Below are 24,637 nucleotides of genomic sequence, written 5' to 3'. Positions count from 1 at the left end.
GAAGAGTGTAGAATCAGCTGAACATGAGCTCCCAGTGCGATGCTGTGGCCAAAACGGCAAATGCGATCCTGGGATGCACAAACAGGGGAATCTTGAGCAGGAGTAGAGAAGCCAGTTTATCTCTATATTTGGCACTGGTGTGACCACTGCTGGAATACTGTGTCCAGTTCTGGTACTCACAGCTCAAGAAGGATGTTGATAAAATGGAGAGGGTTCAAAGAAGAGCCATGAGAATGATTAGAAAACCTGCATTATAATGATAAACTCAAAGAGCTCAATCTATGAACAAAGGTTAAGGGATGCAAAGTGAGAGAAGGATCCTGATGAGGGATAAGGAAGAGATAACTGCCCCCCAGGGTGATCTGTGATGGAATTTGTGATGGTGGCAGAGAAGGAGCTGGGCTGCAGAAATCCAGAATGGTGACCTGAGAGCACCCAAACAGAGATTTGTTCCCCTGTTTTTAATAACAACAAGCTGCTAAATCACAGCTACTCAGCAAGGGCATACAACTTCCTTTTTTGTGTGTGCATGTGTGTCTGCCTTTGTGTCTATGTATGTATCCAATGTGTCTAGAGTGTAGTAAGTGTGGAGGGAGGGCAAGTGTGTGAGGTGGAGGAAAGGTTGGCTGTTTTATCCTTCTCCATGGAGACATGTTTCCAACACTGTGTGAGCCTGGGCTTTGGGTGTGGGGGGAGGGGGGTGTTTCAGACAGAGCCTGATTTCTAATTGTCTTGGCATTTCACTCTCTGTCAGCAAAGTATGTGCTGACCTGTGACAGAAACCACTGATCCCAGCCCAGTTCAAAATGAAGCCAATTTTCATTCTGTGCACCCTGAGGTTGTACACATGCTGCAAACAGCCATTTAAATACCAGCCCTTGCTGAGGGCTCTGCCTGGAGGAACAATCTGGCCCTCGGACACAGAAAGGTGAGTCAAAATAACAAAGGGCTAGATTCTGACTTTAAAGAAAACCCTTAAAGCTCTCCTAGTGCAGCTTTGGTGACTGGGTAGAGAGGAATGATTACCTCTGTACACTTAGATGTGACACTCTTGCTGACCATGCCGGTTATGTGAAAGCTTGAGGTATTTACTGGAATTTCTGGCTACAGGTTGCATCAGACATATCAAAGCAAGAATCCTGCACTTCAGCCTTTCACAGACCCCAACACCCTTTAAATACTGGGATTCATCTGGCACAGAACTGCTGTCTCACTTTGCCTTGGTGCCTCTTCTCTGCAGTGATGCTGAGATCCCAGCCAACCCTCAGCCTTGAGGAGCCTGTATGTGCTCATTGCTGTGGTCCCCCTACTCTTCCAGCCTGCTCCAGGTGAGAGAGAAAGCTGTGAGAAGAGGCACTTCTAATGCGTTCTGATGCCAACTCTTCCACTGGCGCTCCGGGGAGGTGGGGATGCTAGAAGGGATATCTGTGTGTCTGAGAGGTGGAGGGTGCCCGTGATTTCAGAACAGACCTAACAGGCGGGAACTCCTGGCTCTGACCTTGATTCACTGTGTGACATCAAGCAACTTCAAACTTGAATGCCTAAAATCTGCCCCCACATTTTGGCATTGTAATCCATGGCCTGAATTTCATCTGGAGACACATCTGCAAACTGTGCCACTCACCTAGGTGCCTAACTATGGACTTAGGGCCCTGTTTTGAAGCACTCACACTTGAGCCTTATCCTTTGTGTTACACTTTCCCTTCCTGTAGAAGGGAAGCAACAGCACTTACATATTTGGCTCACGAGAGTTCTGTGAAGGCTGGCCAATTACAGTCTACAAGGTGGCCAATTACAGTCTAAAAGGGCAAAAAACTCGAGGCATCCTTCTTTTACTTATGTCCTTTGGAATCCTGCCCCTCCCGCCCTGTTCATTTCTGTGGACAGTACATTTAATAGATTACATTCATTCTTTCATCAGATAGCCGGTGCTGTCATTTCAGGGAGGACACACTGTATTTTTCCTTTATAACAAAGAAGTCAAAATCCTGTTAACGTGCAAAACTCAATTCAACCTTAACTTCAGAACTGTGACCAGCACCTCCGTCATTTAAAGAGCAATCCACCCCGTTGCTGTATCCTATGGCGAGAGCCTCTGCTCAGCATGAACTGTGTTTGAAGAGAGGTTGGTGAATCCGCTGCAGTTAGAGAGCTGCCACCTTGCCCGGCAAGGGAATGGCTCAGAGGAATATCTCCCTAGGGCCAGGGGACAGTGGGAAGGGAGTCATGGCCAGTATTTTCAAAAATGATGAGTGGTTCTGGGTATCTCCAACCTGAGACACCATAAAGTGACTTGATGTTTAGAACACGCTGAGCCCCCACCCTCTGAAACCCAAGCCCCTTCCAGTTGTCTCAAGTTAGGAGCCCAAAATCACTAGTCAGCCTCAAAAATCTTGCCCTGGGACTCCCGGGGCTATGATCCCACCCCTGGCCTGTCCCTGGGGTGGCACGGCTAAATGTTACACCTTGTTCAGTGCCTAAAGGCTTGTCAGGCCCTAAATAACTCACCCAAGGCCACACAGTGAATCAGTGGCAGATCCAGGAGTAGAATGCAGGAGTTTTGGGCGCCTTGCTCTGTACTTTGAGCACTAGGACACACCTCCCTTTATCATCAGCAAAAGCAATTGTTATTAGGGTGGCTATAAGTACCCAGATAGGTTGGGACAGATTCTTTATTTCCCTGCACTGTGTGCAGTCACTTATCTGTAGCCCCTTCCCCTGGGCTGTAGCTCAAACCTTCTCCCATTTCTCTCCCGGATGCTTGCAGTCACCAATATTTGGAGCAGCTTCTGCGCTCTCCTGTGTGGGTTGGATCCTGGGTTCTTTTTCCTGCTGCCTGGCTCTTCCACCCAAGTGACTTCTCACTGGATCAGATACACAGAGGGGCTGACCCTTGAGAAATCAGTGACAATGCTACAAGCAGAGAAGGCGTGTAAAGCCCAATGCACAGTGAGCAATAAAGTAAATAAAACAAACACCAGCAAAGGAACGACCCACCAGTAATCACAGTATAACACAGCAGGGACTCTTTTGGGAACAGGAAAACAGGGTCTGGGGAAGGAAAGGATTAAGGGTAATTAGTACTTAATAAACATTGATAAATGAGCCAATTTTTCACCTCCTAGGGCTCGCAATGTCCTCCCTGCCGACCGTTGCACCCTCTCAAGGTGGACTGTAGGCCAAGGTTGCATGCCTTGGTATGGAGCATTGCCGTGGTGTGGCATGACAAAAGTCACCTTAGTTTTTCTTCACTCCTAGATGCGGAAGAGTACCCTCCTGACTCCAGCCGAGCTCTCTGGTTGCCTGGTCTGGAGTCCACCTGGGCTGGCTCTCAGTAGCCCGTGCCAGGTTGGATCTCTCTCTCCAGATGCTGCTCATTGCAGTGCTGGAGCTGCCTGGCCAATGTATCCGGACTCTCAGAGCAGTGCAAACTCCCCTTCGGGGAAGGGGCAAGTTAGCAGAGATTTCCTGAGCTACTCGGTCTCTCTCCCAGCTTCCGAACTTTAACTGTGTCTGTAAAGTCAGGCTGCCCCTTCCCCAGCTAACTTGCTAGAAGCTGTGCAGCCCTGGCTCGTCACTGATCCAACGGACTGCTCATCCACGTCACCCTGTGCAGAAACCTGCCTGATTTGCTTCAGCTGGGGTTCCTAGTTTCTTTGGTGCTCACCTCCGATTCCAAGCCTGCTGGGAATGAGATCAGAGGCCTGTGGTAGCTACCTAAGTTGTAATCCTTTTGGTAGGGCCCCTAGAGGCTCAGCCAAGAGCTCCAGGAGCTGGTCAAGCCCACGTGGTGGTTTCAGATACCAGTGCAAAATGGGTGTTAACACCGATACATCAGAATGGTATCTACGCACACCAACTTTGCACTGATGTAAATAAATATACGCGTCTCTGGGCAACAGAGAATCTGGCCCCATGTACTTATTTTAACTACGGTGAGCAAGGTTCTCATTGACGCTGAGGGCCTTTACCAGAATGGGCTAACGGGGCCTTGATACAGATGAGAATAAGGCTCAGTCTGGCTGTGAGAGAAGACTGAAAGCACGAGGTTGTATTTGGCATTTACAATGATCTTTTTTTAGCTGCACGTAGCTGTGATACTTGTCTGGGGACCTTTTAAACTTTGCAAAACATTAAAACAAAATACATTTTAATGTATTATTATTGTTGTTATTATTATTAGTATGCTCAGTACATTAGTTCCTCGGGACCAGCCAAGAACAGGGATTCATTATGCTAAGGCACTGTACAAGCACCGGGTAGTTGACAATCCCGGCCTCGAAGACCTTATCATCAAAATGAAACAGAAGGCCCTCATTTCTCAGCTGTCTCGGACTCAGATGCATCCCTCCATTGTTTGGTTTCTTTTACATGGGGAAGAAGTTCATGCAGACCAAGTTGTGTTTCTTTAACCAAGCAAAGACACTAATTTGTCTAAGACTGGGTGTTCAGTCAGATCCCTAGCTCCCCCGCCCCCAGGGATCTCACCTAGGTGATCAGTAGTTCTGAGGGTCTCTGCTGGTTCTGCAACAGCTTTTTTTTATGACCACAGAGAGGCAAGGGGGGTAAAGGCAATATCTTTTACTGACCCATCTTCTGTTGGTGAAAGAGACACATTTTCGAGCTACACAGAGCTCTTCTTCAGATCACAACATTTATGACCTTAAGCATTTTCCCCTGTTGCAAAGAACATGCAAGTACAATTGTCTGCTTCTTCCAGGTCAGATGCACATAAGTGGATTTTCTGCAGGGCTGAGAACTTACAGTGACTTCACTGGCAGCACTGTGTTCAGCTTAAATTAGTCACCTATCCTGATATTTCTCCATTCAAGTCAATAGGATTGCCCTGGACTTCCATGAGCCTAGGAGTGACTCCCTCCACCCACATTTCAATCATTTGGAAGTGCTGAGCATGATAAACTCCCACGGAAGTCAATGGGACTGTGGATCCCCAGTGCTTCTGAAAATCAGGCCACTTTTCTTGAAGTCCCTCAACATGGATTTAGGTCCCTAACTTTAGACACTCCAGTCTGAAAACTTTGTTCACTCCTCTTCGTAGCGAAGGCTGATGACAAATACCTTCTTTCCTTTGTGCAGGGTATGGTCAAAGGATGCAAATCCCGTCCTGTGTTTCTCGAGGAGGTTACTGCGTGGAGGCTTTTGAGATATGTCCCACACATGAATACCTACGTGGAGCCTGCCCCAACTTCATAATGAGATGCTGCAAAAATTAGAGAATGTCCGATCTGCTCAAATCCTGGAGGAGGAACCCTCGACCCACAGAAAGAAAGATTTGTCCCTCTCACCCGCCTTTAAGAAAGAGGTGTTGTTAAATCGTTCATTTTTGGTAAAGAGATCAGTCTTGGTTTGTCTGTGATTGTGTCCCTCTGCACGTGTGTGTGTGTGTGTACACTTATGAGCAGGCCTGTGTGGCAAAAGGTAGAGCGTTTCCTTCATTCTTACTTATGCACACTCATTCTAATAGTGTGTGACAAGGAGGGACTGGACAGAGCCTCTGTGTTTCATTCAAAGCCCCGTACAGTTATTATTGGAGTTACGTTATGAATGCAATGAGATCGTTCTCTGTGCCTCTCCCAAGAGCTTTAGGGGAAGATTAATCCTACATACAGCACATGGTTTGCCCCTTGGTCTGGGCTGATGTAGGACAGTATCACCTACAGGCCCAAACTGCACAGTGCATTATTCTAACACAAGTGTCCCAGCTGTTGTACACTGATGGCCAAAAGCTGCTGAATCCCACTCATTGTAAATGCTTTATATCTGGGGCTAATTGTGCTAGTCAAACCAGCAGGAAGGGTGTCATTCAGGGCAATTGGAGGAAAAATCCTACAGCCTTTCTAGCCACTCCAAGCTGCTTCTACTCTCTGTGTGCTCTTCAGTGTCAGGAAATGTTAGCACCTTCGCCCACCCACCAGGAAATGGGAATCACTAGAGCTGGTCATTTCAGGTGTGCAGCAAAAATCCACTTCTTATCAGAGATGATGATAATATAAATTAACCAGTGCTTTCAGAAGCAGGAAACCATACAAAACAATGAAATAAGAAGCTAACCATAGCATGGTCACTCCTGGCTGGGGCAATGCTTGTTCCCAACAGCAAAACCGAGCTAGCCCTGGAAAATCACCTTTTTAAATCTAGGAAAGTTATAGGTCCAGACTTTGCCCTCACTTATATCACTTTAAATCCAGAATAGCACCACCTAGGTAGAAAGCATTATTATGGATTTACACTGTTGCTAACTGGCACGATTTTATTGTGAGTCTAGCAAAATTCGGGGTATTTTTAAAAGCCCCCGTTCTGGGAGAAATACATTTAGATTGCATGCTTTTTGGGGCAGGGACATCTCTTTTATGAGGTGTGTGCCACGCTTGAGACAATGGGGTCCCGATTCCTGGTTGAAGCTTTTCGCTGCCATCACAACACAAAACCTAAATAGTAAAATAACCTGGAGGGATTATTATCTCTTACCTGGAGCAGCCTGGAGGAGGAGGACGACAAAAGGAAAGAGCAGGAAATGCACAAGGGGGCACCTCACAGCATTGACAGAGAGATTTGCACCCCCTTCGTATAATAAAGGCAGCGTGTGAAACCATGTTTTTAAACAACATGAATACGGCTGTGGTGTGGGTGCACATGGGCGTGTGTGTGTGTATAAAGGGTGAGGGTTCCCTTCACTTTTCCCTGTTCACATCCATTTCTTAGGCATGAATGTGGAGGTTCAGGATAAGGGAAGTGAGGTTCATGCCCCAACCCATTGACTCCAGGCTCGGGGCAAGTTTTGGTGATTTTCAGCCCCCACAGAACTTCCAGGGTAGGCCTGAGGTGTCGCAGGATTAGGCCGATGATTTGGAGCCATAAAAGCTCATGTGACTTGAAACCAGATTAGGAGCCGTGGTAAGAACCACATGCTTAGGGCCACTCCCTGGGCTCTGCTTCCTTCTGCTGCTGCATTCAGCCAACAACTGTGCAAACCAGCAGGACCATGCCCAGATGGCTTTACCTCAGAGTGATTTGCTTTCATGGTACCCCATATGGAACTCCTCAGGGGCCGGGTCCTGGGCCAAGGTAAGAGCTGCCTCCCCTCCCCCTTGGGCCCTGTGGGGCTCGGGGCACTGGGGCGGTGGGGGTTAGGAATTCCTACAGAGCACAGGGCTGAATCCCATGGCCTGGACAGAGCCCTGGCGGGGAATCCTGCCTGCCTCGGGCTGTGGGCCATGCCCATGAGGGGCTGCTCACTGCCCAGCGGGACTTGAATTGGCGGCGGCAGCAGCTGTTAGATATGCCCTGGGCTCATCCCAGCCCAACACTCCCCTGGGAGTGAGCCCAGTCCGCCACCCTACCTGTGGGGAGGATTTTATCTGGTGACCCTGCTTTGCTGTCCAAGTCTAGTTGCTTCTTACCCTGGGCCCATCACTGCTTCTGCAGGGCAGTGGGGTGGCTGGGTTGATCTCCCTGATCTGGGACTGGGCCTGAAGCTCCTTGGCTTGGTTCTTTCTCCTGGTACACAGCCCCTTTCTAAGGAGCATTCCCTATGCTTATGATCTCTCCCTAATCCCCACTAAGGCACTGGCCATGCCTGCAGCCTAAACCTATTCAACATAGAAACGGGCACTTTTGGAAGGGAAAATAGAAATGTCAGATCACGGGCATTAGCTAGTATGTCTGGTGTTGATGCTGCCGGTGACTTTGTCCCTCTGAGGTGTGGTCAGCAAGAGTGATATAATCAAACGCTTACTGAGGAGTCTCCATTTCCCCTCCATATAACTCTGCAATGAAGACAAGTCCTTGTGCATTATCCGGCATTAAAAAACATAATAGAGACAAGGCACTTCAGTTTTACTGCAATATCAGCTCAGCAAGGACAACCCTGGGTGGGGGTAGAGTTCTGATCTTGCCTACCTATCCTGCAGTAAACACTAGACATGCCTTGCCTCAACTGATATTTTTCAGCGAGGTAACTGTGGCCATGTCCAGCCCCTCCAAGTTGCCAGTCCCATGTGCAGCTGAATCTTTTACTTTCCAAAGCATGTAATGCCGAGAAGGCTGTGATCAGTGTGAACTCAGGGCTGAGATGCTGGGTGGAGCTTTCCTTTAATTAAATCTCAAGGAGTTGAATATACTGGGAGCCATGTTTCAGGAAGGATGTGGACAAACTGGAAAAAGTCCAGAAAAGACCAAGAAAAATGATCAAAGGTCTAAAAAAAATTACCTGTGAGGGAAGATTAAAACCATTGGGTTTGTTTAGTCTGGAGAAGAGAAGACGGAGGGGGGACATGATAACAGTTTTCAAGTACACAAAAGGTTGTTACAAGGAGGAGGGAGAAAATTTTTTCTTCTTGCCCTCTGAGGATAGGACAAGAAGCAATGGGCTTAAATTGCAGCAAGGGAGGTTTAGGTTGGACATTAGGAAAAACTCCCTAACTGTCAGGGTGATTAAGCACTTGCATAAATTGCCCAGGGAGGTTGTGGAATCTCCATCATTGGAGAGTTTTAAGCGCAGGTTAGACAAACACCTGTCAGAAATGGTCTAGATCAGGGATCGGCAATCATAGAATCATAGAATCATAGAATATCAGGGTTGGAAGGGACCTCAGGAGGTCATCTAGTCCAACCCCCTGCTCAAAAGCAGGACCCATACCCAATTAAATCATCCCAGCCAGGGCTTTGTCAAGCCTGACCTTAAAAACTTCTAAGGAAGGAGATTCCACCACCTCCCTAGGCAACGCATTCCAGTGTTTCACCACCCTCCTAGTGAAAAAGTTTTTCCTAATATCCAACCTGAACCTCCCCCACTGCAACTTGAGACCATTACTCCTTGTCCTGTCCTCTTCCACCACTGAGAATAGTCTAGAACCATCCTCCCTGGAACTACCTCTCAGGTAGTTGAAAGCAGCTATCAAATCCCCCCTCATTCTTCTCTTCTGCAGACTAAACAATCCCAGTTCCCTCAGCCTCTCCTCATAAGTCATGTGTTCCAGACCCCTAATCATTTTTGTTGCCCTTCGCTGGACTCTCTCCAATTTATCCACATCCTTCTTGTAGTGTGGGGCCCAAAACTGGACACAGTATTCCAGATGAGGCCTCACCAATGTCGAATAGAGGGGGACAATCACGTCCCTCGATCTGCTCGCTATGCCCCTACTTATACATCCCATGTATAAGTAGGCACGTGGCCCATCAGGGAAATCCGCTGGTGGGCCAGGATGGTTTGTTTACCTGCAGCATCTGCAGGTTCGGCCGATCGCTGCTCCCACAGGCTGTGGTTCGCTGTCCCCAGCCAATGGGGGCTGCAGGAAGTGGCAGCCAGCACAACCCTCGGCCCGCACCGCTTCCTGCAGCCCCCATTGGCCGGGGACTAGATCCTGCCTTAATCCTGCCTTAATCCTGCCTTGAGTGCAGGGGATTGGACTAGATGACCTCTCAAGGTCCCTTCTAGTCCTACAATTCTATGAAATATACTCAAGGTCCTTTTCTACAGCCATGTGATGAGTTCAAGCCCTGCTTCAGACTGATGCACTTTAGTTAGGGGTTTGCACGCTTACGTGGTTACATTAGGGCAAACTTCCTTCATACAGTTAGACCTGGAGTGCAGGAATCTTTGTCTATGACAATCCAGCTTTTTACGTTCTAATGTACAAGCTAGGAGAGGACAATCATCGGTGATCGGAAGGCAAACAATAACCCCCATACCTTGCTGAGCTCCGCCTCTCCCAAGGGAAGCCTGTGCCATAGGGGTATGAATAGATCATCTGGTGAAAGGTGCTTGAAAAGCCCTGTGAACCATTCACTGTGCAAACGCTGGTCTGTAAACTGCGGGAAGCGGCATGTACGTGAGGCTGTGCAGAACTGATCTGGTTGTTAGACTGGTGTAATGTCTCAGCAGAGACATTCCCACACTTTCTCCTCCAGTGGACCCATGCTTATAGAGCTAATGCGACTCTGTTTGTCAAATAAGGAGCCACCTCTATGCTAGAATCCCTGCCACACTAGGGTTATGGATAAACATGGTAGCTCCTGACATACTTCTGTCCCTCCTTGCTCATGAGACTAAGTCTACTAACACACAGGCGAGCTGGTCTGGTGCCTAGGCCTTGGCCAGAGCTGACACTTGGCTTACCAGTGTCACAGTTATCTCACTGTAAAACACTAGTGGAGGCAAGGCACTTCTAGATAGCTGGATGCGGTCAGCACTCTACCCCTAGCCAGGTTGTCCTCGCTGAGCTGATGTTGCAGTAAAACCAAAGTGCCTTTTCTCCATTATGTCTTTTGCAGTTGGATAGTTAATGCACAAGGACTTGCCTACGTTGCAGAGGTAAATCAAGTTATAACCCAGCAGTTGTCCCTGACTTGAGTCCCATCCTCAGATAAAAAACTCTGAGTTCAAGCATGATGGTGCGTTTAACTCAAGCTGGCTGTCCCCACAGGCAGGGTACAGTCTACAGTCTACAACACAATCACTCTATGCTGCTGATACAATCACTCTGCAGCCATCCAGTCAGTCTGTGGAGCTCATGTCTTATTGCCTAGTGTGGCTGCTCTCATTCGAGGTGGGCTAACTCGAGAGGAGTTACCTCAAGTTACATACACTCACGTTAACTGCAGAGAAGACATCACCTGAGTCATTCCCTCCCTGAGAACAATAGTCATTTTCCTCTTCAAAGTGTTCTACAAAGTAGCAGCCAGCTCCTCAGCTGGGGTCAATCTGCCTAGATCCATGTAAGTCAACTGACACCAGTGGAGGATCTAGCCCATTAATCTTCACTACACTGCTGGGAGATAGGGCAGAATTGTCTACGTTTTACTGATGAGAGAAAAGAAAACCAATGTGTAAATAAAAAAGACAATACAGTACAAACTTGTAGCACAAATGAATGTAACATCAATTTAAAATTAGAAAGACAGCATACATTTCTGTCCATGTTGGTGCACAAATATAGTCCATTTTGGCTACACACGCAGCAACCATGGCTCTCAGGGGTCAGTATATGTGAAGATGTGGTTGCCCTTACTGACCACCAGTGTGGAGTGGTAGGGGTAGGGAGTTGATGCAACTTGGTTTTGAAATTTAAGTTAATTTATAGTAAAAAAAAAAATCTTTACATTCACTTTCCTGTTTTACAATGAAGTCCATTCTAGAAGTGTCTCAACTCCAGAATCCTTCACTTCTCTGGCTGGCCTGAAATCCATTGCAGACATAATCAGGGGATCTTCAGAAGGCTGATAAATGCCTTACCATAGGATTAACCTTTATAGTAGGCTCTTCTTGTACAAAGTAACTCTTGGACAGGTCGGATCAGGTTATGATCTAATAAGGCTCTCCTTAATGCCTATAGGACCTGGGCCAACGCTCATTGGGAGTCTCTGTCAACTTCATTGACTTCAGTGGGTTTTGAATCAGATTCATGAAAGAGGAACCATTTTATCTTCTATTGAAATGCAGCTACCTCTGGGGTGGAAGGTGATGGTTGTGCAGAATTAACATGTTGAAAAACTGTTGAGGACAGGTATTTAAGAAAGCATACAATATTTAAAGGGTATTTGGGTCGGCAGATTGTAGCTTCTTAACTTGACATCTGTCCAGGAGACTGGGACCGGGACTAGGATTGGTAACAGTGGTCAGTAGCATCGTTTTCCATATCTTCCAAAATGCACCCTGCTGGGACATTGATTCTAAACTGATTCAAACAGACGTGCTTCCTACTAAAACATCTACAGTCCTCCCAACAGCACATGGTTTTCTTTAGAGGTCACTTATCCATGCACCAACCAACTCTGACACGGCTTCTCTTGTGAAATGTTACAACAGCACACTACTCTATGGATGCAGACAACATGTAATTGTTTTTCCAGTGCTAAATAGATGCACCCCCTCTCTGAGGTTGTTCATTAATAAAAATAAACTATGACATTGTAATCAGTGTAAAAAGAAAAGGAGGACTTGTGGCACCTTAGAGACTAACAAATTTATTTGAGCATAAGCTTTCGTGAGCTACAGCTCACTTCATCGGATGCATTCAGTGTGTATCTGCTGGTAACTCACCCTGTCTCCCCCTTGCTCTCTTTATAAAACTCTGCCTGCTTCTACCCTGTATTACTGCAAATTGCTGGTACTCGTTAGAAGAGAGAGTGAGGGAGAAGGTGGGAAAGGAGGCAAGATAAAGCATGTGCTCAGAGGAGGAAGAAGGCTAATTCGGTGTTATGGATTAGGAGCCAATACTGGATAAATAAACTTCCCTGAGCCCAGTGTGCTTGTAAGTATTGCTGTATTATTCCAACTGAAAGTGAACAGTAGAAAATAAGACCAGAGTTATCTTACTAGCAACAGAAAAATGTTCATAGATTTTAAGGTCAGAAAGGACCATTATGGCCATCTAGTCTGCCCGCCTGCATAACACGGGCTGTAAAACATCACCAAGTGGTTCCTCCATCAAATCCAGAACACGTGACTGAACCAGAGTACGTCTTTTGGAAGGTCGTCAGCATGCACGAGAGCCAGATGGCTACCATAACATCTTTTCCCTGTAGTGATGTGGAGTTAAGGGACACTGAGAAGAAGAAAAGCTCTAGTTGGACTGAGACTAAAGTTAGAGCCGAGAGGCCAGGATAATCAAAGCTATGGTCCAAGACTGGCAATCAGAAGACCTGCCATTTTCTATTCCTGGCTTTGTGACCACGAGCAAGTCTCTTCCCCTCTGTGGGCCTCTGTTTCCCCAACTATAAAATAGAGATAATCAAGATTTCATTGATTATCCCCATTTTACAGTGTGGGAGACTGAGACACAGGTGGGGCCTGTCTACACTACAGGACTGCAGTGCATTTGTAAGATGCTGACCCCCCCCCCACATGTTCAGAGCCTATGGATAACACAGCTCCTAAGCACGTGTTTGTTCTGTGCTTTGCCCCCATGTAACACGAGGGCTGGTGGCTTTTTCCCGCTGTGCTGTAGGCAGCAGGGACTTGGTACGAGGGATCTGAAGAGGCTCTCAAGAGCTATTTTTTTTAAATAATTTTTTTCAATGAACTGGAATAAAACATAGAATCACTGCTGACAGCATTGGTGGGTAAAAAAATACTGGCAGAATGGTAAATGATGATGAGGCCAGGGCAATCATAGAGAGCGATCTGGAGTACTTGGTAAGCTGGACCCATTCAAACAAAATAAGTTTTAAAAGAGACAAAAGCAAGGTCATATCCCTAGCAACAAAGGATGTCAGCCACACATACAGAATTGGGAACTGTATCCAGGAAAGCAGTGACTCTGACAAGGATTTAGGGGTCACACTGGGCAAGCCGCTCCACATGATCTCCCAGTGCGATGCTGTGGTGAACAGGGCTAAAGCCATCTTAGACATCTGAGCAGAGGAGTGAGCAGGGAAGGGAGGTGACACAGCATCAGTGAGACTAAGACTGGAATCCTGCGGCCAGTTTTGGTGTCCACATTTTACAAAGATGTTGAAAAATTGGAGATGGGGCAGCAAAGAGCTGTAACATGTTCTGCAGGCTGGAGAAAAATGCCTTCTTGTGAGCTATTGAAGGAACTCAATCTGTTTAGTTTATAAAAAAGAAGGTCAATGGGTGACTTCTTTGAAGTGTCTAAGTCCCTTCATGGAAAGAAAATATTTGGTATTAAAGGGCTGTTTAATCTCACAGAGAAAAGCATAACAAGACCTAGTGGCTGGAAAGTGAAAACAGACAAATTCATATGAGAAATAAGGCACAAATATTTAACAGTGAGGATGGTTCACCATTGGAACAACTACCAAAGGAAGCAGTGGATTCTCCATCTCTTGATGTCTTCTAATGAAGACTAGATGCCTTTCTGGTACATGCTTTGATCAAAACCTAGCTATTGTGATAACAGGAGGGCTGGGGTATGCAGAGGGTCAAATTAGATGCTCTAATGGTCCCTTCTGGCCTTAAAGTCTACTAATTTATGAAAAACTGAGTATGGCATGGGGAGCAGCCTCTGATGCTTTACTGTGTAGTCAACTTCATCCTCAGACTCAGCAGTTATGAAGTGGGGTGATCCAAGGGAAGCAACTCAAACATCCAAAAGAGGCTAGCCAGGACAGGACATCAGCCCTGCAGGGGAGGGTTGGGTGTGGAGGTGACATCACAAAGACCTGTTGCAGGACTTCAGCTTATTAGGCAAAGGTGGTGGGAAGGCGGGAACCTCACAGAGAGATCCAGCCATCAGCCAGGCAGGACAGCTGTGCAAGGCAGGGGCAACCTCAGAGACCCCCGTGGCTTTGCTGCAGCAAATCTCCTCCTCTAGGTCTCTCCTTGAGGACTGAGAGAATTAAAAATCATGTACTTGAGCATGAGGAGGAACCTCTTGGGAGCGTTCTCCTTTCCTACTACTGATTTTGCTAGAAAACTAACATCCCTGTTCTGAAGGTAAGAGCCTCAGAGAGGTTTGGAATCTGTTCAGATTGATCCACCTGGTGCCAGCTGAATTCTAGGCACAGAAAACACTAGGTTAAGATGGCAAAACTTGATTTCCTACAAAGGACTTTGCCCCGTAGAATCACTGGGGACATTGGAGTTTGTTCTTTTAGGTTTCCCTTTTCCTCTTTCCCTCCCTCCTTTCTCTTGTTTCTTTTTTCCTTTTTCCCTGCTTCCTTCCCACCACCAATGGGGGGTGAGGGGTGTGTCAGGGGAGTTTGCTCTCATTGTGGGAGGCCCTCATAAAGAGGTGGGGCTGAAATAGTGCTCTGAGAGTGATCCCCTCTGGTGGTGTGACCAGATGTCCTGATTTTATAATGACAGTCCCAATATTTGGGACTTTTTCTTATATAGGCACCTATTAACCCCTCACCGCCTGTCCCAATTTTCACATTTGCTATCTGGTCACCCTACCCTGTGGTGGTGACCTGGGCTGTCCTTTGGGACATCTGGTGAGACCCCTCAACCTCTCACCTCTCCAAGTCTCAATGCTGATTAACCAAGGAGGGGGCTATTGACGGGGAGGACTCATCTGACGAAGTGGGTATTCACCCACGAACGCTTATGCTCCAATACGTCTGTTAGTCTATAAGGTGCCACAGGACTCTTTGCCACTTTTAAAGATCCAGACTAACACGGCTACCCCTCTGATACTCAGGTCCTTCTGTTCTCTTTTAAGACCTAGCATATAAGTCAAAACCAATCATGTATTTGATTAATCTTGCTGCTTTTCTCCAATATTGTCTCTGAGCAGTTCATGATTCTCTCTAATGTTCTAGTTCTTCTAAATTACTTGCTGAATAAAGTCTATGAACAATAGTTGGTCTGTAGTTCATCTGAGAGCACTTTATTCTGATCAGTCAATGTATGAAATTCAAGATGTGACAGTAGTTTGAAAGTCAGGACTCCTGGGTCCTATCCCCACCTCTGCCACTGACTGGCTGTGTGACCTAAGAAAAGTCACTTCTCCTTTCTCAGCCTTAGTTTCTCCCTCTGTCAAGTAAGGATAACAGTCCTCTCCTGCCTTCTTCATGGTGGTAGGAGCTGTGAGGATCCATCTGAGAGTGTGACTAGTAGCAGTGCATAATATGAGGTGTTGAATCATATCAGATTATGACATAATATAATATCTGAAATATATTTTATTTGTATTTTATTATTTTGAAATTGTTAAGAGCAGTGTGACGGGGTGGGGGGACCCCGTCCAGTGCAGGTGAGTTCACCCCATCCTTCGAGCTGCCCTCTGTCTCTAGGCAGTGAGACCTACGGGCTAAAAGTCAATAGTTTCCCTGATCTGCAGGCCTGTAAAGCCTAGTGGCCAGAGTCTATATAATCGCTCTGATCCACAGGACTGTAGAGCCTCGTGGCCCAAGTCAATGGGGTAGCCCTCCTCCACAGGGCAGCGAGGCCTAATGGCCAGAATTACCCTGACTCACAGGGCAGCGAGGCCTAATGGCCAGAATTACCCTGACTCACAGGGCAGCGAGGCCTAATGGCCAGAATTACCCTGATTCACAGGGCAGCGAGGCCTAATGGCCAGAATTACCCTGATTCACAGGGCAGTGAGGCCTAATGGCCAGAATTACCCTGATTCACAGGACAGCGAGGCCTAGCAGCCAGTGTCAATAGAGCTACTCCGGGCTTGCAGGGCAGTGATGCCTAGCAGTCAGAGTCAATAGACATACCCCATGTTCAGAGGGCAGTGATGCCTAGTGGTCAGAATCAATAGCGTTGCCCTTCAGGGTGGGGCTGTATGGCGTACGAGCCACTAGGGGTGTGTGGGCCACCACCTGGGGGGTAGGGGGTAGCCAGAGTAGGGGGACCTGGGCCTTCCCTGCTCCACCGGGTCGCAGCCCAGGTCCCTGTCAGTGGCAAGTGTGTCCGCCACTCAGGACAATGGTTAGTTCCCCCCAGGCTACTTCCTACTGTGATTCTTGTGGTGGCGGTCTGTGTATCTTTGGGGCCAAAGGAAGATGCCAGGGAGGGCCAAAGACATGGTGAGAGACAGGCCCTGCCCAAAGAGATTACTGTCTTAATAGACAAGCCAGACAGAGGAAGGGGAAGCAGAGACACTTGCATACAGTCACTCAGGAGGTCAGTAGCTGGGTCAGGAACAGAACCCACCGCTCTCGAATCCCAGTCAGATGCCCTATTCACTTAGCCATACTGCCTTTTCTGAGTGCACAGCTCCCCAGCTGGGAAAGGAAACATGTTACCGCTGTAGGCCCCCCTATTTAAGGAGCCTCTGAATCCTTTCAGAGGTATTCTGATTAGACAGACTTCTGTGTACTGTCTGCTGGCTTTGAAGGACTGCAGGGATGGGGTGGATCTACATGTAATGCCAATAGTGTGGTTATGTTTCTGTCACAACTTGCTGGTGAAAGCTGGAGCCCATTATCTGGGCTATCGCAGCACCACCTACTGATCTGATGTACGTATTACAACTTTATCGATACAGTTTTCTATTGTATGCTGTTAGGATAACTGTTAAGTAAACTTGTGTTGGGTTTATTTTGGGTGTTGATTGCCTGCATAAGAGCCATAATTTATATTTTTGCTCCTGAAGGCAACTGAGGTATACCCACAGGTGTATACAGTGTCTGTCCACATGGCCGCACTGCCAACTATAAATATTCACAAATGTAAGAGGGGATTCCCACCTAACTCCCCATCTCAGCTGCGACCTCCAGGATCTGCATTATGCTTAATGATGTAAGGCACCCAGGCCACGGGTGAGAGTTGCCTGCTCCTGAGTAGCCTGGGAAGGAAAGGTTACACTGACTTAACGAGAGTCCGGTGAGAATTAGTTAACGTTTGCAATGGCTGAGAGAATGCAAAGGTTGCTCGAATTCCAGTGACCATGACTGATTGTTTACAGCAGCTGGGTGCCCACGGCTTCCCAGACACGCAAGAAGCCCCAGTTCCGAAGGACTCTCAAGCTCAGGACAGACAGAGATTGTGGGGGAAAGGAACAAACATAGGTCAGTCTGTTTCACTGTAGACAGGGTGGCTGAAGTGGATCATGAAGAGGGATTGAGAGATGGATAAAGAACCCCCACTCGACCCCCTGGGGGGCCTCACCAGGGCACCAGACTGGGATTAGGGTAGCAGTGCCAGGGCAGAGGGTGCACATATGTAATGGTGGATCACCAAAAAAAAAGACAATAGGCACTTGGTAGGTCACCTTAATAAACAGTCTGGGAACCACTGGAATATAGGGCTCATTCTTGACCCTGAAGCCATGACCAAGGTTGGTGCAGCACAGTGGACAAAAGATCAAAGTCCTTGAGTTTTCATCAAAGTAAAAGTCCACCCAATTGCTCCACCCTAGGTTCCCAAGAAGAGAAGCCCTTCTCAACCCAAAAATAAAGGGCCAGTCACAGACCTGGAGCCAACAGGTGTAGCTCCATGAAGTCAATGAAGTTACATCAGTTTACACCAGCTGAAGATCTGAACCCAATGATTTTTAAACCACATTAGTCCCACTGCTGGCAAAAGCCAGCCTGCTAAGAACAAATGAGTGACTCGTCCCCTGGCTTTGTCAGTGCGGCAGCCCAAAGACAGAATACAGGGTAACCCGAATGAGGCCAATGGAGCTAAAGAGGGGGAAACAGTGCAAATGTCAGCTGGCACTGGGAGTTGTCTCTCCCATGCTGCAGGGTGCTTCTTAACCCAGGTTACTTTGCCTACAACTTGCTCCCCAGCTCTCTGCTGCCCCAGAGCATGGCTAAAATGTCCTATAAGCCACTCTGTAAACCCCCTACTCACACCAGGGCGTAACTTGAGCAGTCACTCAAACAAGATGCCCCCTTCAACTCAGTTGATTAATATATGAAATGATCCATTCCTGACGGCTCATGGTGTTCACGCTTTAACGCACTTTCATGTTGTTCTGGCCCGGTGGCCTTGACACTGCTATGTACACCAGCCCTTTATACAATGCACATTGTTCACTGCCTGCCTTAACCCTGTCTTAGGTTTTTCCACTGGGAATTGGCAGAAGTCCTTCTGTCCCAGCAGAATGACTCACATACAGAATTCCTTCACCTCTGGCTGTGGGGGCCTCACCTCGCCAATGTCACACATGACAAGCTAGCACCTAGTAAAAGGATAAAACATCAGCACAGGGTCTAACGAATGAAGCGTGTTGTGCTCTCCTACACTGTTGCTATTTCAGTGGCAGTGTCCCAGTGAGATATAGAGCAGAATCTGGCCCACTTTAAGGCTAAAGCATACTGTGGATTCGAAACAGGGCTGCCTGGGGAAGAGAGAGAAAACCTGGGTGTTAGAAAAGCGTTACAGATTGTGAAGGGACTTCTCTCAAAGGGCACTACTTTTGGTGATCATGCAAAACATCAAGAAGAAAATCATCAGCATGAAGCTTCTGCACAGAATTTCCCTCTCTGCTTTGTTCTATGATCCATTTGACTAAGTATGGCTGCTTCGGTGAACTCGGTAACATTGGTAGCCCCCAGCAACCACCTAAGAATTTCTTTCACATTCACAGATTGTTCTAACACAACAGAGCAGACTCCAGCCACCTGTGCAGTGGGTGTCAGGCACCCTGTTGTCCTGGATAGTTGAAAAAAACCAAAGTAATAAATATTTATGTTTGATTCCTAAACACACACGGCTCACACATGAGTCTCGGGGTGCCGCGTGGATGGCCCAGAGTCTCATTTTCGGTGGCCTCGTCTTGAAGCTGTTCAATTTCCATTCATCCCTATGAGATGTCTGAGGTTCCCGGCCTCAAAGGTGAGCTACACACATGAGCTCAGCACAGAGCATACACACCCAGCGAGGATGGGATGCACGGAGCTGATATGGATTGCGATGATCAGGTTCAGAGATCCCGTGATTTGGAAATATTCAGATTCTGAAAAAAAAAATTCACTGGACATGATGGAAAATGTGAACTACTCTGAGCAGGGGAGTGAGGGGAGCAGCATCACAGAAACAGGCAGAGAGAAGACAACTGAGGAGATTTGTTTTCTTGCTTTGCTTCCTTCAAGCTCTCGTGACCATGCCCTAGATGAAATATTTTCCCCACTGGGCATAAAAGGGCCAGTGTCACCCCTCTTGAATGTGGAAACAAGATCTACTCATGACATCAGTGGCAGCGTGGGACTCCAACCACCTCTCAGGCTGTGCGGGGAGAAGGACCCACTGCAGAAGGGACAAATATGAACTTCCCTTTGCATCTTGTGAAACCAATAAGAAATGTTACTGGGAGACAAGTCAAGAGTGCGGCAAGAATAGCGAGAAAATGTTCTAGGAAATGTGGTTATGCCAATGCAAGAGGTGTGCTAAGGACCAGAGACCCTTTTTAAGGCCTTGTCTGGAATAGGGTTCAGTCTACATACATTTTTGTCATGGTATAACTATGTTGGTAAGGGCTGTGATTTGTTACTGATGTTACCCCTGATGGAAACACAACCATACTGCTATCAATGGGCTTATAATGATATATCCGATTCCTCTTCTGTACGGGAGTAAGCTATACTAGTATAAGCCCATTTATACCAATAAAAACACATGTACAGTAGTTAAAGTGATGCAACTTTTGTGTGTAGACAAGGTCTAGAACTTAAAGATGTGACCAAGTGACCTAGCTCGATCTAATTTATACCTTCTAAAACTCTAGTCAAGATAAAGCAGTTGTACATTAGCACCTTCTAAACTAGACAAGTATCTGTCATTTTTACTTTGATGTAGCTAGACAAGGTCACCACAGGCTAGGAGCTATAGGGCACATCTGGAGTATTGCATCCAGTTTTGGGACCCCCCACTACAGAAAGGATGTGGACAAATTGGAGAGAGTCCAACGGAGGGCAATAAAAATGATCAGGGGGCTGGGGCACATGACTTATGGGGAGAGACTGAGGAAACTGGGCTTATTTAGTCTGCAGAAGAGAAGAATGAGGGGGGATTTGATAGCAGCTTTCAACTACCTGAAGGGGGGTTCCAAAGAGGACGGAGCTCGGCTGTTCTCAGTGGTGGCAGATGACAGAACAAGGAGTAATGGTCTCAAATTGCAGTGGGGGAGGTCTAGATTGGATATTAGGAGAATCTATTTCACTAGGAGGGTGGTGAAGCACTGGAATGGGATACCTAGGGAGGTGGTGGAATCTCCATCCTTAGAGGTTTTTAAGGCCTGGTAGCCACACTGCTACAGAGAGAGGGGATAGAGAGGCATTGTTAGCTCCTGCTCTGACGTGTGAAACTCTGGGTGATTGTTTAGAACAAGTGATGCATGCAGCTGTTTACAGGGATTTCTGGCTACAGATTGCATCAGGTGCACCTAAGGTCCCATGGGTCAACACTTCACAGAGCCCTATAAATACTGGGACACTCTGTCTCCATCTGGTAAACAACCTCCATCTCGCTTTGCCTGGTGCATCTTCTTTGCAGTGACACTGAGATCCCAGCCGACCTTCAGCCATGAAGGGCCTCTACCTGCTCTTTGTTGTTGCCCTCCTCCTCTTCCATGCTGCTCCAGGTGAGAGATAAAATAACATGTAAGGATTATTATTACTATTTAGGTTTCGTGTTGCAGTAGCACCAAGAAGCTGCAACCAATACATTCAATTCCTTTGGTTTGAATTAAAGGAAAACTCCACCCAGTGTCTCGGCCCTGAATTCCCACTGATCACAGCTTTCTCAGCATTGTATGTGTTGGAAAATGAAGGTTGGGATTGCATGTGGCTTTGGTGAGTTCATTGCTCTGAATGAACACCTGTCTTGCTGAAAAAGAGAGACCCCATTTCTGGCATTACCAGGACAGAGCCTAAGCCAGTCTCAAAGCTAATCTCCATATACCAGTTCTGTGAACAATTGTGTCCTTAACTTACTCACAAGCTGATTTAAGTTTCATGTCCTAAAATTTAGGACCCGATCCTCAGCTCATGTTGAACAGTCTTTGAACTCAGTGGAGCTACACCAGGTTACTCCATCTGAGGGACTTACCTAATATATTTGTAAGATAAGATCTAAAGTACACAGTTCTATGCTGTATTGAATTTGTTCTGTTGCTACAGTGTTTGGCTTTCGGAGTTGACTAGGTGTTTCTGTGGATGTCTGGTAAACATTGCAAAATTTTAAGACAAAAGAAAATGTTAAAATAAGAAAGAAACCCCCTTTCTAAATGATTTCACACTCTCATATCGAAAATACAGGATGGGTGCTTTGAAATCAGTCTGGTTTTTGTACAGAAGCAAACACAATACATTGCCTCAGGTCCGGTCTACACTAAAAAAGTTAGGTTGACCCAGCTTCATCACTCAGGAGGGTGAGAAATCCATACCCCTGAGTGATGTAGTTAAGCCAACCTAATCCCTGGTGTAGATGGCACTAGGTCGACGGAAGAATTCTTCCATTGACCTAGCTACAACCTCTTGGAGAGGTGTCATACCTACGCCACTGGGAGAACCCCTCCCGTCGGCATAGGCAGTCTCTATACTGAAGCACCCAGTGGATCAGCTGCAGTGCTTCAGCTATACCACCGTAGCGTGTCAAGTGTAGACAAGTCCTCAGATTGAGTGTGCAGCCAGGAGCCTAACTATATTAACTAGGTACTGGGGGTGCTGTCTGTCCCAGCACTCGTTATTGGTTGCTAAACCATTTGGGATTCTCAGTCTTGCAACAGTTTTTATAATTTTAAGCATTTTCCCTTGGTGCCAAGTGAATGCATGTGCAACCCTGTTCCTTTTTATGTGCAGATTTTCTTGCCAGTAGAGCACCCCCTGCTTCCAGCCACTGCAGCCTGGGCTTCATGTTCTTATCCTAAACTTAGGCACCTTCCTCCTCCCTGTTTAGGAACTTTAAAGTGAACTTCAGAGATGTGCTGAGCACCCAACAGTGGAGTCACTGGCCGTGGTAGATATCTGACCCCGCGGAAAGCCAGGTCACTTTTCTTTTGGTCCCTACATCAGGATTTAGGAGTGTAAGTTCAGGTACCACATGTCTGACCATTTAAGCACGCAAGGGAGAGGCCAGGGAGAGTACCTAGTCCACTGTTCATACTCTATTTGCAGCTCTGGCTACCAACCAATCATGTCTTTTTCTCTTGTGCAGGAGATGGCATGCCGTTTCCCTGTCAATCCAGACAGGGTTTCTGCTTAGCGGCTTTGCAAATATGCCCTTCTGGTATATTTCTGGATCTATTATGCATTGGTGGAGGACTCTGCTGTCAAATATAGGGAATATGCTGAGCCGAAGTAATGTACAAGGGGACACCTCACAGCATCGCGCGGGAGATTTGTAACCCTTCTTTGAATAAAATATGTCACATCGCATTTTTAAATGACTGGAATCTGCTTGGGAGCGGGGCAGTGAAGGGAAAGAGTAAACATTCTCTTCATTCTTTTCTGCTCAGAAACATTTCCTAGGAGTGAGTGTGGAGGTTTAGGACAAGAGAGATAGGTGTGGATTATTCTAAAACCCCTCTAGATATGAGGAAGATAAAATAAATGATCTAAGAGGAGCCTGAATCCTGCCCTTAAACCAATAGATGTTTGAAAGGACCAGCTTCTAATACCTTTGCTTTGGTTTAGTAATACCTTACGCCACGGGAAGCCTCTGACTTCATGGAACAATGCACGTAATTGCTGAGGTATACTTCCCAAGGAGCTGAGCCCATTGTCATTTTTCTGGGTGAGTTCATTCAAGGGCATAGTGATTGTCTAGTTTCATCCACATAGTTGTTTTGTGGGGGCATTTGATGCACTGGATGAGGGACACCACACGTTGTGATAGGCATGTGTAGGGCCCATGGATCCTGAAAGGTGTGTTGCAGAGGGTATTGATCATCATAGCAGTGGAGATATGGCTACAGGCTTTGCATCTGTTGTTCTGGCAGGGTCTGGTGCCCCTTTGAGTTTGTGTGTCCTGGTCTGTGGGGAGCTGGCTTCTGATGATGAGCATGGTGAGGTTGGGGGTTGTTTGAAGGCCAGAAGAGGAGGCTGGGGAAACATTTCTGTCAGGATGTGGTCCCCATCAAGCATGGGTTGTAATTGTTTGATCATACTCCATAGGGCTTACAGTGTGGGGTGACAACTAGGGGTGTGTGGTCAGTGGGTTTCTTTTTCCATATTGAAGCAGGTCTCTCAGGGTATTAGGGTGGCCCATTCCATAATGTGATCTAGTTCTTTGGTGGAGTGTCTTTGTTTAGTGAAGGCAGTTTTAAGTGTGTTAAGGTAAATATCTTGGACTTTCCTCTCAGAGCACATTCTGTGATATCTGAGTGCCTGGCTGCAGATAACAGATTTCTTGATGTGTTTGGGTTGGTTAGTGGATCTATGAAGGTAGGTGTGGTGATCCAGGGATTTCTTGTACATAGTTGTCCGTAAGATTGCAATGTTCATAAGAACATAAGTGATCTCTCTCCTGCCATCCATCTCCACCCTCTGACAAACAGAGGCTAGGGTCACCATTCCTTACCCATCCTGGCTAACAGCCATTAATGGACTTAACCTCCATGAATTTATCCAGTTCTCTTTTAAACCCTGTTATAGTCCTAGCCTTCATAACCTGCTCAGGCAAGGAGTTCCACAGGTTAACTGTGCGCTGAGTGAAAAAGAATTTCCTTTTATTTGTTTTAAACCTGCTACCCATTAATTTCATTTGGTGGCCCCTAGTTCTTATATTATGGGAACAAGTAAATAACTTTTCCTTATTCACTTTCTCCACACCACTCATGATTTTATATACCTCTATCATATCCCCCCATAGTCTCCTCTTTTCCAAGCTGAAAAGTCCTAGCCTCTTTAATCTCTCCTCGTATGGGTCCCGTTCCAAACCCCTAATCATTATAGTTGCCCTTTTTTGAACCTTTTCTAATGCCAGTATATCTTTTTTGAGATGAGGGGACCACTTCTGTATGTTGTATTCCAGATGTGAGCGTACCATGGATTTATATAAGGGCAATAAGATATTCTCCATCTTATTCTCTATCCCTTTTTTAATGATTCCTAATATCCTGTTTGCTTTTTCGACTGCTGCTGCACACTGCGTGGACGTCTTCAGAGAACTATTCACGATGATACCAAGATCTTTCTCCTGATTAGCTGTAGCTAAATTAGCCCCCGTCATATTGTATGTATAATTGGGGTTATTTTTTCCAATGTTCATTACTTTACATTTATCCACATTAAATTTCATTTGTCATTTTGT

At 46.6% G+C, this 24,637-nt stretch overlaps 1 long non-coding RNA gene across 2 annotated transcripts; it reads left to right on the top strand.

Moving 5' to 3' along the window:
• The first annotated feature begins 842 nt into the window (after nt 1-842).
• On the top strand, nt 843-22,743 carry LOC140908103 (uncharacterized). 2 transcript variants are annotated; one of them, XR_012157752.1, is made up of 4 exons: nt 843-928; nt 1,111-1,328; nt 5,098-5,323; nt 22,541-22,743. It is a non-coding gene; the product is annotated as an uncharacterized LOC140908103 (long non-coding RNA). The 2 variants fall into 2 exon arrangements; XR_012157751.1 differs by lacking the exon at nt 22,541-22,743 and having other exon boundaries at nt 5,098-5,368.
• Nucleotides 22,744-24,637: the final 1,894 nt, after the last annotated feature.

This window comes from Lepidochelys kempii, chromosome 3, assembly GCF_965140285.1.
Source record: "Lepidochelys kempii isolate rLepKem1 chromosome 3, rLepKem1.hap1, whole genome shotgun sequence".
NCBI lineage: Eukaryota > Metazoa > Chordata > Testudines > Cheloniidae > Lepidochelys > Lepidochelys kempii.
The sequence above is the reverse complement of the archived record's forward strand: the minus strand, read 5'-3'. Positions and strand labels throughout refer to the sequence as shown.